General features: G+C 50.3%; 1 protein-coding gene across 3 annotated transcripts in view; it reads left to right on the top strand.

Annotated features, from left to right (window-relative positions):
• Window positions 1-5,997: 5,997 nt before the first annotated feature.
• SH3BP4 (SH3 domain binding protein 4) overlaps window positions 5,998-17,195 on the top strand; it is a 67,694-nt gene continuing 56,496 nt past the window's right edge. For 2 of the 3 annotated variants that reach the window (XM_067298668.1, XM_067298670.1), the window contains exons 1-2: window positions 5,998-6,050; window positions 14,436-14,589. The gene's annotated coding sequence lies outside the window, so the exon portion shown is untranslated. The remainder of the gene's footprint in view (window positions 6,051-14,435; window positions 14,590-17,195) is intronic. The other variant, XM_067298669.1, reaches the window with a different exon arrangement.

Here is a 17,195-nt window from a genome sequence, read left to right as displayed (position 1 = left end):
GGCAATTGGTTTTTAAATGAGATCAAGTCTGCAGGAAAGTTATACATACAAAATAAATCTTGTCTGAATCGTTCATTTAGTTTATACCAGTCATAAAACCAAGCACCCTAACCAAAGAGCGTTTGGACAAATCCCTGTAAGTGCAGACTGTATCAGCGATGCTCCGGAGCTCCTCTCCTCACCTGCCTTGCTCCTTGCCATGAAGATGCTGAAGAAAAGAGCCCCTGCTCCCATGAGAGCCAGCAATAGCTTGACCACCCATTTCCATAGGACCGTATCTGTCTTGAAACGGCATGAACCGAGAGGGAGACCTGAAACAGCCAGCTGCCAAGAGGCTCATCTCGCTTACCCAGGCAATCGTTAATCATTGGCAGCAGTAATTCATTCGCGCAAAGGGGAAGATCGGCCTGGAAGACCTCACACCAGGGAGTTTGCTGGGTTTGCTGTACTAATGAAGCGCTATTAAGTGTACCTTGGCAGCAATGCGCTCTCTTCCCCAGCACCGGAAGGCAATCTATATCATGATACGGGCAAAGGGGTTTGTTGGACTCCTCCCAAAATCCAAGAAGAATGGGAAATGCACTCCCTCAGTACACTCCAAGTGCGTAGCAACAGGCTGCAACAAATCCAGGCCTTAGTGGGAATTTTAACGCTCACAGTGAAGGCCAGGATTTTATGGTAGGCTTAGATTTGTGAATACTTGGCATACACTCCTGTCTGTAAGGTTTTAAGAACTGAACGTGAGCAATGCTCACTCAACAAGCCACCACTTCAGCTGGAAGCTGAAGCTTCAGCATCCTTCTGCCCCTTCAGCCCAAATCTCTGAAATTGGCTTGCTGAAGCCAAGGGGAGTCCTGCTCTTGCTAAGTTTGGTGCTCATCTCATCCATTTGTCCTTTGGATTTTGTTGTAGTGCAACGTTTCAGACAAATAGATGCTGAGCTTCTAGCTGCAATTTCAAAGGTAGCATCACAACCCAAAGCAAAGATGAGCCCTTCTTTTTCCGAAAGAGCTAGATATGCTCTTGCAGCTAAGTCACAGGTATGTCCTGGACCAGCCCCTTAGGCAAACTAAGACAATTCAGTTCATAAGGTGCTTTTCTGAAGTGCCTGAGAAACACCATAGGGAAACAGACAGAGAAAGTCTTAAACGAACTTTAACATGGAGTTCTTCCAAGATTGTTTCCAGTGTTGTATAAAAGCCTGAGCTCATTAGGGCATCCTGTTCAGTTCTAATTGCTCACCAGTATCACTTCCTGAGCAGTTCCTGAGAGGGGAAGCATGAGTGACACATTTCCAAAGGTGAAACAGCCTCTCCGCTGTGGGTAGCAGCGTTGGTTGCAGGGCAGAGGACAGAGGCAGAAGCCCAGCATAACCCACACTGGTGCCTGGTCAAAGGATGCTGGTGGGAGACTCTTTTTCCATGCCCGTGAACTTTGGAGCCTGAGACAGCCCAGATCTTGGCTTCTTTTTTTCGTGGCTATTTTTCCAGCATCTCTGCTCTCACTGCAAGCTAGGGGAGCAGCTCGCTTAGCTCTCAGTGTTGGCTTTCAAACAAACCCTGCCCATGGCCCATGCGGAGGCATCTGAACGAGTTCAGCCGCCTGGGACGTAGCCACGTCTCAATGCACCAGCAATTCCCCTCCAGTAATGAGACCAGAAGGAACTGCCCTCCCAGCGGCCTACATCTCTGCCACTTACAGCAATGAAACTGGGGTGAAGGCCCAAGGCCCAAGGCCTCCTATTGCTCTGAGCTTCATCTGGGTGTTGAGCAATGCTTTCCAGGGGTTTTCAGAGGCTGTGACGAGCACACCTAGTCTGGTGTTTTTAATAAGGAGGTTTTTTGTAACAGCACAACCGGTGGGTGGCATAGCCTGGGGTTGAACTCGCCTGCCGGATTCCAAAGCTCTGCTGGGACCTTCCTAATGAGCAACCTGTTTAAGGCATAACTTGGGCTCTCTCCCGTTTTGTAATATGTTAATAAGAAAGGGCAAGGCAGAAAGGTTAGAGGAAGGTGGAGAAGGAGGGCAGAGCAGGGCTCGGGGCTAACGTACAAGGGTGTCTTCATGATAACAGGTCAGTCCTTCCCTTGGTCGCTGAGGAGCAGGTAAAAAGGGATCAGCTCAATTTTCCACAGAGGGATTTGAGGTCAGACGTTAAAGAGGACACCCTGACTATATTGGGATATTGGGAGACCAGCCATGGGCAGCAACAAAATCTCCGACCAGCAGCAGCAGGATAGACAAACCTTACTACACATCTCAAACCTGTACAGATGAGAAAGCATGCCAAGGTCTTGTCCAATTCTCCATTTTTCTGATCCATGCGAAATGAAAGCAGATCCCTTAAAATAGCTCGGCTGGGCAGCGGTCTTTGTGCATGAACTGCTGATTTTAAATGAAGTGGACAGCTTCAAGTTAATTTAAGTTTTGCATTTTACTGCTTGGAGATTTGGGTTTACCACAGAAAGATCACATGGCTGTTGAGCTGAAACTCTAGATGCACATACATCTCCTCATTCCCAGAATCCAGCTTGTCTGGAAAGGCACTTTTGCCCCCAAACCCACTTGATGTGTGGGTCTCATCTCCATCTCCAACCTGAGCAAGTCCAGAGATCTTCACGATCTCCTCCAAGTGTCTTCTCAGGAGTGTTGTCAGTCTTCAGCTCTTTAGTAGATAATTAAAATGAATGAGAATGGAAGTGGGTTTTGGAAGGCCGAGAAAATTAGTAAATTAAAGCTTTGTTGGGGAATATAGAGGAAGGAGTGATTTACCCTTGGCATGGTCTAACTGAAATAAAGAATGACTTAACAGGAAAGCAGGGCAATCACCTTTCTTATACATCAGCTGGTTGGGATCAGGGACTGTTTTGGTGAGTAGATTTGATACTTCTGCAGTTCCAATGGAAAAAATAAAATTTTGAGACAAGTGTTTTTGGACTTTAAAGTGTCAGCTAGATATTTTAACTAAGACAATATAATGCTTTGATCTCACTGGTGCGTAAATGCAAATAAAGTTATGTTACTCAACAGAATATGGTCTGGTGCATTACGGTGTCAGGTATACCATACATAGCTAATTAACACATTAAACCAGCTAAAAAGGAGGCTAAATAATGACGTTTTGGAGCAGTTCCCCTAGATTATGTTGCGATGGTGGTCCTCTGTTGCTTGTGCAATGCCGTGGTAAAAGCAGCCTCCTGCAGCTCCCTCCACCCCCAGCATCAGCAAAGCTCAGCCCCACTGTTTGCAGCAACCCCACAACTGCGAGCGCCGCCAAAAACATTTCCACCAAAAAAACAGATCAAAATGCCCCATTTCAATTAGAGAACCGGGCTAGCCAGCTCTGAGGAGCTTTCCTTTGATAAACCCAAACCTGCCAAAGCAATGCAACATAAATTAGCTCTTAAAGTAACTTTGAAGTGGTTATACTGCGCGTTTCATGTGCAGTCGGTAAATGATGCATAAGAAACGACTGGTCAAGGCAGAGGAGTAGGACTGCAAAGCTGTTCTGGGCGGCTTCTCGCAGGCGCTTTGGGACCGGGCTTGGCAATGCGGGGCGTGCGCCGCAGGTCTGCCCCGTGGCCTTGCTTTTGTCTTGCTTGCCCCGGCGAAAATGCGGTGCACAGTTGCAGTGGCCGTAAGTTTGGGCGCAGGAGGAGCCAGCCCCAGGAAGAGGAAATTTAATCATCGCAACGAGCAGGAACCCAATTAAATCCAGGAAAAAACAAGGGGGAGGTAGGAGGAGCTCCCGCGGGGGTCCACCTGCCTTTCTCCGAGTGACCCTGGCCACCGCCTTGTTGTAAATCCCTAATTCCCACCACCCGGTTGGGTTTCTCCTGGACCCATTTGTAGCTCCCGGGAGCTGCTCACATCTGCACGGAGAGCTCCCACTAATCACCCCTGCAAGTCCCAGCAGCTTGGTTCTTCTCATGGATGGCAAGGGCCTTTAATGCTGCTCCAATGGCTTTTTATCTCCACCACCTGCCCCAAATTTCCTTGGCCAGCTGCTTTTGCTCCAGGAGTATTTCAACACTGATAGCCCCATTGCCCCTGAACAGTGGATGTGGTCGCCATGGTTTGCTGTGCATTAAATCCATCCCCTGTTTGGTGTATTTATTACTACAGACACCAGCTTCCTAAAAGGGCAGCACAACCGCCCGACCCCGTATTTGCAGCCTGTCGGTGGGGTGCAACGCCCTCCTGGTCCAGCAGCACGATGCAGGTGGCTGCTCCAGGGCTTCATGCCACCAGGCTGGGTTGGCGGTGTTGCCACCTGGGTCCATAACCTAAATCGCGCGGGCCATCTCGTTTTCCCCTCCATCCGGCGAAGCTCCTCCAGGCAGCAGGGGGCCGATTTTGTTTGACGCCTCCGAAGCTGCACCTGCTCCGGGGCTTCCCTTTGCGCTGATTCCCTTCTGTAATTTCAGCAGCGTCCTCCTGCCCTTTTCGACACCATTCCCCCTTTGCTTTTCTAGCTGTAGGCTTCGTTTTTCCCGCGGCAGCTATGGGATGTCATCAGAAGTCACCTCTCCGTCCCCTTTCCCAGCCTGGTGGGGCAGGTTGCACCGGCAGCGACTTTACCACCGTCCCCACTGCCCTTCGCCTCCTTGGCCAGCCCTGCTCAACTCCTCTACCCGCTAATGGGGATCACGGGAGCCAGGGAACTGCGGTGCAGGGAGCACTATTTGCTTTCCAGGCTCAACCAAGCATGGGGATATTTTTCCTGCTACCTTAGTGTGCCCGTAATTTCTAAAGTGCTTGAACTGCTTTTTGGCATTAGCCAAAGCCGGCTCTTTGGAAAGAAAGCAAAACCGCCTAGGTTATGGGTTTGAAATGGCCGGTGTCGGATATTTCACCAGTCCATGCGGTTTTAGTGAGCCCAAAGGCTTTTTTTTCCCCCTCATCCCATAGCTGCTGGTCCCGTGCAGAAAGAGGAAGAAGACAGTGGCTGAAAAGTCAGGGAATTTAAATTCAGTATGTCAGGGACTTGTTTTCTTTACTTTCCAGTTCTAGAATATAAAAAGTGAAATTATGGCCATGAAATAAGCCATTTGGAGATGATCCCGTGACTCAAGGTGCTGGGATTTGAAGAAGAGTGTCTAATAGCTGGCAACCTACTGGAACCCCAGAAAAGAGGGATTTATTATATGTACATGTATTACACACCTCTTTCAGCAGGTGTAAAATAAAAGGACATAACCCTAAGTGAAAAAATACCTGGATTTTTTTCTTTTTTTAATGGCTTCAGAAAGCAACTGGGGGCTCCTCAGCCAAGGTGCCTTTGGGGAAGAGCGGCTGGGATGCTGGCTGCAGGGGGATGTGCTGCGCCTGCCGCTTCACTTGCTTAACAAAGGCACGTGAAAATGCAAAAAAATCATAAAAGCTAAATTCGCCGGTCTAGGAGGTAAACGGCTTGAATGCAGCCACCCCCCGCTGAATTCTTATTTGTATTTGCTGCCCTGGGCGGCAGCAAGACGGGATGGTGCTGCAGGGATGTCCACACCTCCGCACCGCGGCACACCGACTGTCTTGCTGGGTGTCCCATCCCACACGGAAGTGTTCCGCACAAGGGCTCTCCCGTGTGCAACGGCTCTCCTGCAAAGCCCCCGTGCATGGTTTTCCATGAAGACACCCCTTGGCACAAGGACGTTCCCACAGGCTTCTTTTGCATGAGGACTCTCCTTTGCACAAGGACGCTCCCATACCAGCTGCAAACTCTTGTTTCGCACGAAGACACTCCTGTGCACGAGGACGCTCCTATATCCCCCGGGGCAGTGTTCTGCACAACGACACCCGTTGGCACAGGCACATGGCTCCCTCTGTGCACGCTTCCTTTACACAAGGGCGCCCCTCGCGCGGGGGCGCGAGCGCCAGTACTCCCCCCGCTCCCCGCGGGGCGGGCGCGCGGCCCCGCCCCGTGACGTCAGCGACGGGGCGGGGCGCGCGGCTCCGTGCCCGGCCGGAGAGGCGCGAGCCGCCACCCGCTCTGGGGTTTCTGCCGCCGCCGCTGCTGCCGCCGCCGGGCTGGAGACCGGCGTGAGGGAGGGAGGGTGAGTGAGCGAGCGGGCGGGCGCTCCCCCGCGGCCGGGCGCCGGCGGGATGCTCGCCGCGGGGCGGGCAGGGCTGGCCCCGGGGCGGCGCCGCGGCAGCCGTGAGGGAGAAGTTTGTGGCGGGGCAGCAGCAGCAGCAGCAGCAGCGGGGGCGGGCGGGCGGGCGGGCGGCGGGACCCCGGCGCGGGCGGCTCCCCGCGCTTGCTCGCCCCGCCGTGCCCGCGGGGGAAGCCCTGCGCGGCCCCGGGGCGGCCCACGCCCGCGCGGAGCCTCGCCACGCGCGCGCACACACCTCGGGGAGCCCCGCGCGTGGGGCGGGTGCGAGCGCTGCCCGCGGCCGGGGGCTGCGGCGGGGCCGCGCGCGCGCCTCGGGGCGCCCTGCCCGCTCGGGGCGCCCGCCAGCCCGCACCCCCGCGAGTTTGGCTTGGGAGGGAGCCTGGCGTAGCGGTGGGGATGCCACGGGCTTTCTGCGCGGCGCCCTGACCCGGCCTTCCCCAGAAACACCGCGCGAGCGTTTCCTCGTGTGTCTGGTCCTTAAACTTGTTAGCGTGTTGCGCAGCTGAGCCTGGAGGAGACAGCGCTGCTTTTTCTTCCTGATCTCGTTGTCCTGGTTGAAACGTGTTCTCTGGGGTCTGGGAGTTTGGGGCTTTCCTGTTTTTATCAGCGTCGCACTGGCTGTGTCTCCCGGGGGGTTGCCCGGTTTGGGCTTGGCCTCGTGGGAATCGCAAGGGCAGCGGCACTGCCAGAAAGCAGAGCATTTCGCTCCTCGTGTTAGGAGCTGCGGCTGACCCCTCAGGCTGATGGGACTGTGCCGCTGTGTTTGCAGAGGTTTCGCGTCCTCGCTTTTGAAGCTGGCTTGGTCTCCCGTGATCCTGACTGCTTTACCGTAGCATTTCCTTAAAACTAATCCTCCCTTTCCAAAAAAGTAAAAGAGCGATGGAGAGAGCGTCTGCGTTTGTCTTCCCCGGTTCCCCTCTTGCTCCCCACCGATCCTTTTGCTCCTTGCATGGTGCCCCGGGGAGATATTGCAAGCAGGAGATACTGCTCACCCAAGGCTGGGTGCAAGCAGTGGAAGTGCTGACAAAGGTGCGGTGGTACGTTGTGTCCATCGGCCCGGGAGTTACCGACCTTACGGGATGCAGCAAAGAGCCCTTTGCTCTTGCTGGACTTCGGATGGGGGCAGAGAGGAGAAGGTGCGCAATGGTTTGGTGCTGCTGGGGACATGCATCCTGCAGCCAGTCTGGGCTTTATTTATGAGCCAGGCAAATCAGCGGTGTGAAGGATTTTCCCTGGAGAGAGGGCAATCCCTCAGGCAGGGATTTGTTTGTGGCCGTTGCTGTGTGGATCAGGCTGGTGTTAGCTTTTGTCAGATGAAGAGGTTTTCGGTGAGGAAACACCAATTTGCACGTTCCTGTCCGGGGCCTCTCCCGTATCGCCCTGCCAAGCCAAACTTCCCTCGTGAGGGGTTAACACACTCACCGCCGGCTTAGCCGTTGCTACAGCCATCGAAAAGATGGTAGGTGTGGCTTTGAAAATCAAGTGTGGAAAGAGCGCAAGGTGGAAAAATAACGGGCCGAGCTGGCAGTGGAGCAGCACTTTTCTCCCAAAGGACCATGCTAGCCCCAGGCCCTCTCGGCGAGCCAGGGAGGCAGCAGAATGAGCAGATAGCCATACCCGGAGCCCCGTGGGCAGGTTCATGCTGGTGCTTGCTGAAGGTAGTCTTTATCCGTAGGCTTAGAGAGGGTGTGCTCCGCGTGGGGACCACTTCTCAAAAGCTTTAGACTGCAAAGGTAGGAGTTGACAGTGTTTATCTGCAGCTCCCAACTTCCAGCACTTTGACCGTGGTGAATGCGTAAGATATTTTATCTCCTTCACATCCCAATTTTAATGTTTGCATTGTGCTGGTGAATGTGGGTGAGCAGGACTTCAAATGCACGCGGTGGGAAAGTGGACATATGTGACCGCACAGGAGCCTCCGGTGTTGTGGTGCTCCTGCAGACACTTAACTCTCTCTGCAACACCTCCAGGACCAAGCATGTCAGGTGGCATCGTGAGCCGCTGCCTTTGTGACAGGATGGCTTGTAGGCTGGCGATTAGGCAGGAGATGACAACTTGTGCAGAAGGTGGGTTATGCAGAGAGATGCGAGCTGGTGACGTGGGCGATGTGTCGCAGCCTTAGCCTTTGATGCTGGGGTACACCTTCTGGGCAGCTGATGCTGTCGGTAGTTACTTTGGGCTTCCTGGTGCCTCGCTCCTGGGAGCTGTGCCATTGTGTAACGCTGCTGCCAGTCCAAGGTGTACTGGCTCCACGAGTCTTGCTTTATGCCCTGTTCTGGTGAAAAAGCAGAATAAAGCTGCTGAAGAGTGCGTACCTTGGCTCTGAGCTGTTTGGAAATAGCACGGCTGCCTAGGCTTCATTGAGCTTGTCTGAAGCAGGTCAAGATCTGGGCATGAACTGACTGTGGATGCTCTTCCTCCCTCGCATTCGGCATACCGGTGATACCAGACATGGTGTCCTTTCAGTCTTCCAGGGAGTGCAGGCAGATCAGTGTTATTTACAGCTGGAGCAAGGGCTCCTGTGATGTGAACAGGATGGTGGAGACCATGACATTAGTGTGCTGTTTTGCGTATTCGGTTAACCCCTGGGTCTGTCATGGGGAAGCTGCTGTCATATGTATTTTATCAGTTTCGGTTACGGAGCCTGTGTTATCTGTAAAGGTATGTGGATATAATAGCGTGCAAATGTCTAGCGCAGCATCCATGCTCTGACAGTCGCCAGAAGGGGATGCTTAGGAGGAGTGTAAGTGCAGAATAAGTGTATATGATGCCCTTGGCGTCCCCTTGCACCCCCCCCCCCCCCGGTCCTCTAAACACATGCAGCTCAGGGAAAACTTCTTGTCCTGCATCAAGGACTTCCCCAGCTCAGTGCAATGTTATGTCAGGACCCTTATCCTTTTGGCTGGAGACCCTTGCCTCCTTCGCAGCGATGGTGAATCATGGTGCTTATCTTGTTTCTGTGAGCTCTCCTGAGCTGTGGTTGAGACAGTCACTTTATGCCAATGGGGGCAGCCCAGACTTTACACAGTGGAAGTGCAAATAGTTGCTTTTTGAATCTGCCTTTCCTATTTCCAAGCTATTTCTGGCTAATGCTACCTGAGATTTGCAATAATCAAATTATGGCAAATGATAATTTGAGCAGTACCAGCTTGTATTTTCGGTAAAAGGTGAAGGGAGGTGTATGTCCTGTCGACAGCTTCTGTGTCTAGATGGAAAAACATCCTTATCCACTCTGGAAGAAGGACTTGTCCTGTGTTTCCTAGTGCCTAACTGCTAATGCAGCAACATGATGTTAACGTACTAAAAAAAACCCCTGATATTGAGAATAATAGGCTTCTGCAATGTCTGGTAAAATAAGAGCCTGGCCGTCATCTGATTTTGTGTGTAGCTCTAATCTCCTTGCCTCACCAAGTCCATTGAAGGACGGAAAGCAAAGGGCACGATCGCAGACGTGGCTGAGTCAGCATCCTGGATAAGGAGAGCAAAAGGGTGATGATTTTGCCTGGGAGCTGTTGGGGATCGAGGGAGGTGATGGTCACTGTGAGGGGAGTGACACAGTGCCGTTTCTTCATGGGTGAATCCCCTGGTAATCAGCGACGCTGCAAGCCATTAACTCTAAAACGAATGTGAGACGCTGCTCTTAAAAGCAGCGCTGCTCAATAGCACGCTGAGTGTGGCTGTATGGTTGGTAGTACAGAGGTTGCTTCAGGAGCTGTAAATAAACGTTTTGGTGACTCTCAGCTCTGGAAGAGGTGGGTTTAACCTCTTTCTGGGCCGGGCCCTTGCTCTTGGCACCGAATCCTTGCACAGGTGCCCTTGTGCAAAGTCTTGCATAGTGATACGCTACTTTCTTTTGGCCTTTCCATCAGTTTGATCGCCGGCACCTTACAAAGGCTTGCTGTGGAGGTCTGCGCCCCTGGGCGATCTCTACTGATCGTTGACTCCCCGTCTCCCCAGTGGCACTTGCCCAGAGCCGTGCAGCATGCTGGTGGTGGTACTGGCAGTGCTTTACCCACCGTGCTGCCTGGCCTCCCCTGGGCACAGGCGAAAAGTGGATTTGGTCGTCTGTGGTCTTAGCTTGCTGCTTGCAGCTGGTGACATGGGCTGGGTTGGAAAGGGATTGCTCGATGGCTTTTGAGTGATGAAGCAGCTCTGCTGAATGCAGGACACCGCCTGGTGACAGGGTGCCCGGTGGGAAGTTTGCCACCGGAGACGTTGGCTTTCCAGAAAATCTCTGAGCGAGCCATAGAAGAGACTGTGTTCTTTAAAAAATAAAAGCATTGTTACTTTTAATCGAATAACCATCAGTGTGGTGCCTCGCAGAGCGATTGCAAGCCATTCCTTGACTCTGTGCTTGACATTGTAATTATATTTTCCTTTTAATGAGAAGAAAACTATTTGTGAAACAAAATATTTATTTTAGCCTGCTGGGGTTGCTTGGGAGAGCTCGTATCTTTGTCAAGGAGATGGTTTAGAAACTGTTATTGTCTTTTTTAATAAGAAAAGCATTTAAATACAGCAAGAAGCTTTTCATCACAGAAGCCTGTCTGCGCAGAGGAAACTAACAGCTGGGGAGGTCAGGCTATAAAGTGGAATTTGCATGCTACTTATTATTTTGAAGAGGTCTGAAAGTTGCATTGCATTCTGGTTTGGTAGGTGGATTTCTGAAGGCAACTGCCCTTGAAATAAACAGAGGAATAAATGCAGGCGTGATCTCACCTCCGAGTCTCTCGCCTTCTGGTTGGCACCTGTATTTTCTAACCTTTTCCAAATTCATTCTGAAAATACCTGAGCTTTGCAAACTGCTCTGCATGTTCCCCGAGAGATGGTTAGGAAGCTGGGGGGCGTTTCCAGCAGGTCAGGGCTGTGCCGTCCCTGCAAAGAGCAGGCTTTGGGTTATGTGGGGGGGGGAAGCTAGCAGTGCTTGCTGAAATGTTACTCAGCAAAGGGCGGCCCTTGCTGTGTGTTGCTGTTCTGCATTGCCCTCCTGGGAGGGCATTTGATCCTCTGGCAGCATGACCGGGTGGAGGGGTGCAGTACAGGTTCCCTTGCCGAGCTGAGTTTAAAAGAGTAGAATCAGTCTGCTGGAAAAATGTACTTATGTTCATTAACCACAAGAAATATCCATCGCCGCCATCACCCTTGCAGGGCTTTTGGTCTGGATTGCTCTTACATGGAAACAAAAGGCTCTTGGTCAAGTGGTTTTGGCCGTCCTGGATACCAGGACACCTAGGCCAAACTGGAGGGAGGTCGCTGGTGGGGACAGGAGCATTGCGGTGCCGTTCTGGACCAGCTGGCCCTGTGGGCAGCTGCCCAGGAAAAGCTGCCCGGTGCTGTGAGGTTGGTCATTCATTCGCCTGGGAATTCCTGGAGGCAATGGGACAGGACAAATGTCAGGCTTCATTGGTAGCTTTCATAATCCATAGTGCATGTTTCCCTGCATCCCAAATGGATAGCCTGCTCCTTACGGCACTGTTATACCTGACGCCCTTTGCCAGGCTGATTGGTTCATTGTAGCGGGCCCTTATCTATACTTATAAGAGAGAGCCTGGTCCGGAAGATGGATGATCTCCTGCAACTTGGTTTCTGCAGGCTTTTATCCAGAGCCTGTGAGGCTGAAGAGCTGGGAGTACAGCCCAGGGCCACTGGCTCTTCCCTGCCTACTGGGCGATGCTGCTTCCCCTCCTTGATACCTGAGAGGTCTCTGCTGCCCGTGCCAGCTGATGGACCAATTTAGGCTGCTGCCTAAAACTTACAAAATGAGGCTTCAGCTTAAAAAGTGCTGAACAAATATCCTTCATTTCATTTGGATTCTGGCCTCTGTTTTTGGAGCGTGTTCCTGGTCACCACGTGAACGGGGATGCTTTGTTTTATCCGTCAGCGTGGTTTGCCAGCCACTGTTCGCTTACTCGTTGTGCGCAAGTGCCGAGTGAACAATCATTGTATTAACCCTCCTAACGGGCCAGCATTTAGGCACAGGAGTCCCGTTGTTGGAGGACATCAAAAGCATTGTGCCAGCCTTGGCTAGGACAAAGAGCACATGGACAGCGTTCTCGGCGCCTCACGAGGAAGCCTATGATCAGCCATGGACGTGACTTAAAAGAAAACCGTGGAGTGATATCGGAAAGCATGAGGCATGTCAGGGAGCAGTGGGAGGGCTGTTTCTTCCCTAGTGTTCCTTGCGGAGGGGATGCATCTGATTTGTGTCCCGGAAAGACTTGAAGGGTTCGTACAGGGATGCAAGGACAACTTTGCTTCTAATTAGTAAGCTGCAGGGTTTATTAATTTCAGAAGTGTGAATTGCAGCCTGAGTTCATTCGGTAGCCATAAATAATGCATTAAAAAAAAAAAAGGCACTTGCAGGACCTGTAACTTTCTTTGGCTAATTCTAGCAGGTACTTCAGTGGGCATATGCATGTCCTGACAAGCTCCTTTCCTTCCAGCCCAGAGACTTGGCTTTCTAAGCAAGGCAAAGAGAATTGCTTCCAGCAGATCAGATGGTAGGATCTGTTTTTTATTTAATGCTCAGGTGACATTCCTTTTCCAATAACACTGCAGCTATCTGCAGAGCCATGCTCCCTGAAGGATGACTTCTGAGGAGGCAAGGGCTGCCCTTGGTGTTTCTCCTCTCCATGGTTCTCATTCTGGTCTGGGTTTCTTAATTTTTTTCAATAGCCCTGGGGCATCAGTTAAGTGTTACACTGTCTTTATAACAACTTTGTCTCTGGTATAGGACTCTTAAGCTCTCCATTTCTTTTGATCAGCCAATACACAAGGCTGTTTTCTCATATTGGAGGCAGAGTTTATTAATTGCCTGTTGTATTCTTTCGAAAGAGTTGCTTGTTTTTTATGTGGTTTGGGGTTAGACTAATCTCTTCAGAGAGCATTGCCGCCTGCTGATCCATTTGGCAATTCTTGATGAAAAGCACCAAACACTGCAAGTCTCAGCTCTGGGAGTCAAGTTATTTCAGCATACTTCTGCTCCTAAGGGGTTGTAAAGAAAAGCTTGAGAGCAAGATAAAGGACCCCCACTCTCTTTTTTCCCGTCCTCCTTCCTCCATTAGATTTTGATAATGTGCCTTTGCTTTTCTGGCTGATTTGCAATTCAGACTCCCTTGTCCCTGTACATAGTGAAAGTGTTTCCAGGGTGGCGTTCATTTTTAAAGTGTGAAATAACTTACCGTAAAACTTCCAAGTCTTTCTTCTGGTCTCCGGATTTGTACTTTTACTGTGCTAGGAAGGTTCAAGTTTTGGGTTGGGTTGTTTATTTTTTGAAGAAGTTGCCTTCCTTTCTCAGCAAGGCCCCCTGTATAAACTCAGTTTGCAAATGCTTTGCTCAGTATTGCGGGCGGATGTTCAGTAAAGCAGTGCTGGCTTTATTCTAGCCTAGAAAAGCTACTGCGACTCTTCTAGTGCAGACCTGGATGGAGTGGTGGGGACAGTGACAGTGGGCTTCAAGGGAGTGAAGAGCGGTCATGTACCAGCCAAGAGATGCTCCATTTACAGACAGGTAAATTCTCCCCTGCCCCGAGGATTTTAGGAAGGAGAACATCAACTGATGAGAAGAGGCATTAGCTGGTGTCCTGCAAGCAGCATTCCCAGCCCTCACTGCATTTTTATCCCATTTTTCTGTGGAAATTAGGTTTCTGCCACCACACTGTCGGTAGGCTAGCCAGACTGTTGCTCTTCTGTTATGACTCTCCTTGGCCGGTTTTCCCCCTCATGCAAGATGTTTCTATTTTTGACCAGCTGAGTTCATTTGGATTTGTGCAAAGGTTTATTTTTGGTGCTGAGTGGTGGTCATTTCCAGCTGGCAGATCAGTGAACTTTTGGGCAGTGTAACGCTGTCATTACTGATATAAGAAAATGAATTGAAAGTCCTAGGGCTGAATGTTTCTGTGTTCTCCTACATGAACAGGTGCCCCAGCTTTACCTGGCTCCTGGCAGAGATGTTGCTTTCAGACCCATTAGCAAAAAGACCTTGTGAGTTGTGGGTTATCCTCTGTTGCTTTCTATGGTGATGGGTTGGTTTGACACATTCCTCTCTGTGCAGACACTGATGAGAGGTGTGAAAGTATCTTTGTAGCCTCAAACCTGTATATATTAAAATACAAGTGTGTAAGGTGTCAGAGTCTTTTTTTTCATCTTTTGCGCTGCTTTGTCATCCGGGCACTTTGGTGCAGATTAGAGGGACAGTAATATAGGTCTGTTTTGCAGCCCTGTTAAACTACAAAGGGGAACATGCAATAGCAGTAAAAAGCCTTTCCTTTCAATGGTTCTCTGCAGACTTGGAAAGTTACCTTCTTTCTGTCCTCTTTCTGGTTTCAGACCACCCTTGCCCTCTGGAAGGTTACTCTGGAGAGCTGCTTGGCAGCATTTTGGTGTGTTCTGGAGCGGAGATCTCTGCCACAAAGTAAAACCAGATGTTTTCTAGCTGACTCCAGAAAACATCCTCTCAACACAGCTGAGGAACACTGCTACGGTATGTAGGGTATGTAGTCGTTATGGTGGGTTGTTCTCGTGCCAGCAACCACATGCTCCAAATTAACCCCTTACAAAGCTATTGCCTCCCTCTCCCCATGTTGCACAGCCTACAAAGTAGGTGTATAATTCTCCGGAGGTAAATCTAGCAGCTGCCTCTTTCCGTTTTTGCCTCCTCAGCCTGACTTTGTTGCAAATAAAAGGTGCAAGAGGTTATGGATTAGGGCAAAACCACTTGAATGGTGTGTGTGTGTGTTTCCCCCCTTATTTTAACAGCATCGGGTGTTTCCTTAGGAACAAAAAAGGCTTTCTGAGCCCCCTGGCTCGCTCGGTGAAGAAATAATGCTGGAAATATTTTACAAACAAGTAATTGCTACAGTAGGTTTGCCCCCTTTCTGTTTTGATCCTTTCACGTTTGTGCGGGTTGCAGGCACCTTGTTTGCCCTCGTCATGCGTGGAAGGACGCAGCCACAGCTAGAGCGCCAGAAAGGTTGGACTGAAGGATGCTTTCGGTGTACAGAGCTGGGGAGGGAGAGCCATGGTGGGAAGAGGTGCGCAGCCCTGTCAACCTGAAGAGCTGGGCTGTTGGGAACCTTTGGCGAAGGTAAGGTGTAGGTGGTGTATTTAAAAGCAGGAAAAAACCTGTTTTAGTGAATGCAGCCTTAACCTGGTTTAGAGCTGCCATTCTGGAATTGTAAATCCTGACAGAGACTGGGCTCCCGTCAGTCTGAATGAGTTGTTGTGTTAAGCGGAGCTGTTTATCACAGAGTAGCTGTTTATATCCAAGAGTCTGGCACTGGCAGGGTACCTGCTTTGCTGAAGGCAAGCTTGGTGCAGGCTCCAGTTGGGTAGGGTTTGGCTGCGCTGGGGTGCTTGATACGCACTACCCAAAGGCATGCCTTCAAGGTGCGTTAGTGAGACTGCATTAAAGCCCCTTGTGGTCACACTTACTTGGATTTCGGGCGGGTTTGTTCTCTTTGCCTCTCAGTTCCCAACACAAGTTGCGCTAAATTGGATTAGGCGGCGTTTGAATTTGGAAAAAAAACGTGGGGTTTGGTTGGACTATTTGGATGCAGACCAGCCGTCCCGGGCCTGTTAGTGTAGACGTGGCTTTGGCAAACGCACTGGCCAGCTGAGGCACTGGGGCTTGTTTGATTGACACAGTCATGCCAAGTCTGCATGTCGCTAACGGAGAGAAGGTGCTTGCATTTCCAGTCTAGAAAAAGGATGGAGGAAGGGAACAAAGCAAGCAGAAGATGGAAAACCAAAGCAGAAGGGTCTTTAGTCACACTGGGAACTGAAGCCAAAGTCTCCCAGGTCACACACACCTCCATGTACCCATGCTCTGTGCTTCTCCACTCTTGCTTGATCTGAGGGTTAAACTGTGAAGTAAAACAGCCCTCAACTGGTTAAGTTTCACATTCCTGGCTTTAGGTTAGTCTTAATCTTCTGTTTGAGACGTTTGTGGTAATTCAGAATGAACAGTGCAAAATCATAGTGTGAAGTCTGAAAGGCTCTGCTATCGTTTTGAGTTTTGGCTGTCGGGAGGGAGTAAGGTTTGCCAAGTTGGTTTGGGGAATAAAAATAGTCTGTTTCAGTGATGAGTTCAAGTCATGTGTTTGTGGGAGACGTTAAACTTTAACTCTCGCACTATTCCCTATTGCTGTGCTGTTTTCTTTGTTCACGTTCGTTCTCACAGCAGCCAGAGAGAATGCTGCATATACGAACGAGGTCCCTCAGATGCAGGGTTACAAGAGCTATAATTAAACAAAAAGAAACTTTTTATTTTTGCAACTGATCCGGCTTCCAGAAAATGGCAACTAACTTAAGGGAGGAAAACAAAACAAAACTTTGCCTTGCCAGAAAAGCGTCCTCACATCTATGGCATTTCCTTTCTTTATTTCCCTCTCACCAGCCTCTTTCCCCAGTCTATTGCATCCTGACTACAGCATTGAAAAACTGAGATCAGATTAGTTGTACCAGGGTGGGGTTGCTTTCAGGCTGAATGCACAGCATTTCCCAGCTGGAAGTTTGCATGCACTCTGAGCTGTAGAAATCAGTGTTCTCTTTCCCCTAACAACAGGCACCACGCCTCCAGCCCCGAGAACCTTCTGGCTTTTTTTCCTCAAGAACTGCTATTGAGATTTTTTTCCTGTGTGTGTTGCTGCCTTTGGTGCAGATTGAGCTGTTAAAGTCCATAATAAAACACAGCAGATAATTCCTAATGAACCTGATCTGTGAACAATTGATTCTTTACAATCCATCATTTGTGAAGTTACTCAAAAAAAGAGGAAAATACATAGGTGTCAATAACCTCCAACAGCTTGTCGTCTTGAGTGGGGGCTTCTCCTCACCTATGGAGACTGTAGTTTGTAAATTTACTGGAGCAGCCATCGGAAAAAGCAGCACCTCCTGAAGAATTTCCTGTCCTATTAATCTTATGTTTTCTCAGACTAAGGAGAGGAAGTATATTTCTGCAACAGTTGCTAACATTTGGGTTTGCCACTTTTTGCACACTCTCTGCACTGCAGTTGTGCTATGCATACCTTTATATCCCATCGCTAAGCTTTTTGAAGGCAGGCAGAAATTTGCAGCAATGGCTATATG

This window comes from Apteryx mantelli, chromosome 6, assembly GCF_036417845.1.
Source record: "Apteryx mantelli isolate bAptMan1 chromosome 6, bAptMan1.hap1, whole genome shotgun sequence".
NCBI lineage: Eukaryota > Metazoa > Chordata > Aves > Apterygiformes > Apterygidae > Apteryx > Apteryx mantelli.
Note: the sequence above shows the minus strand (reverse complement) of the source record. Positions and strands in the feature narration are given on the sequence as shown.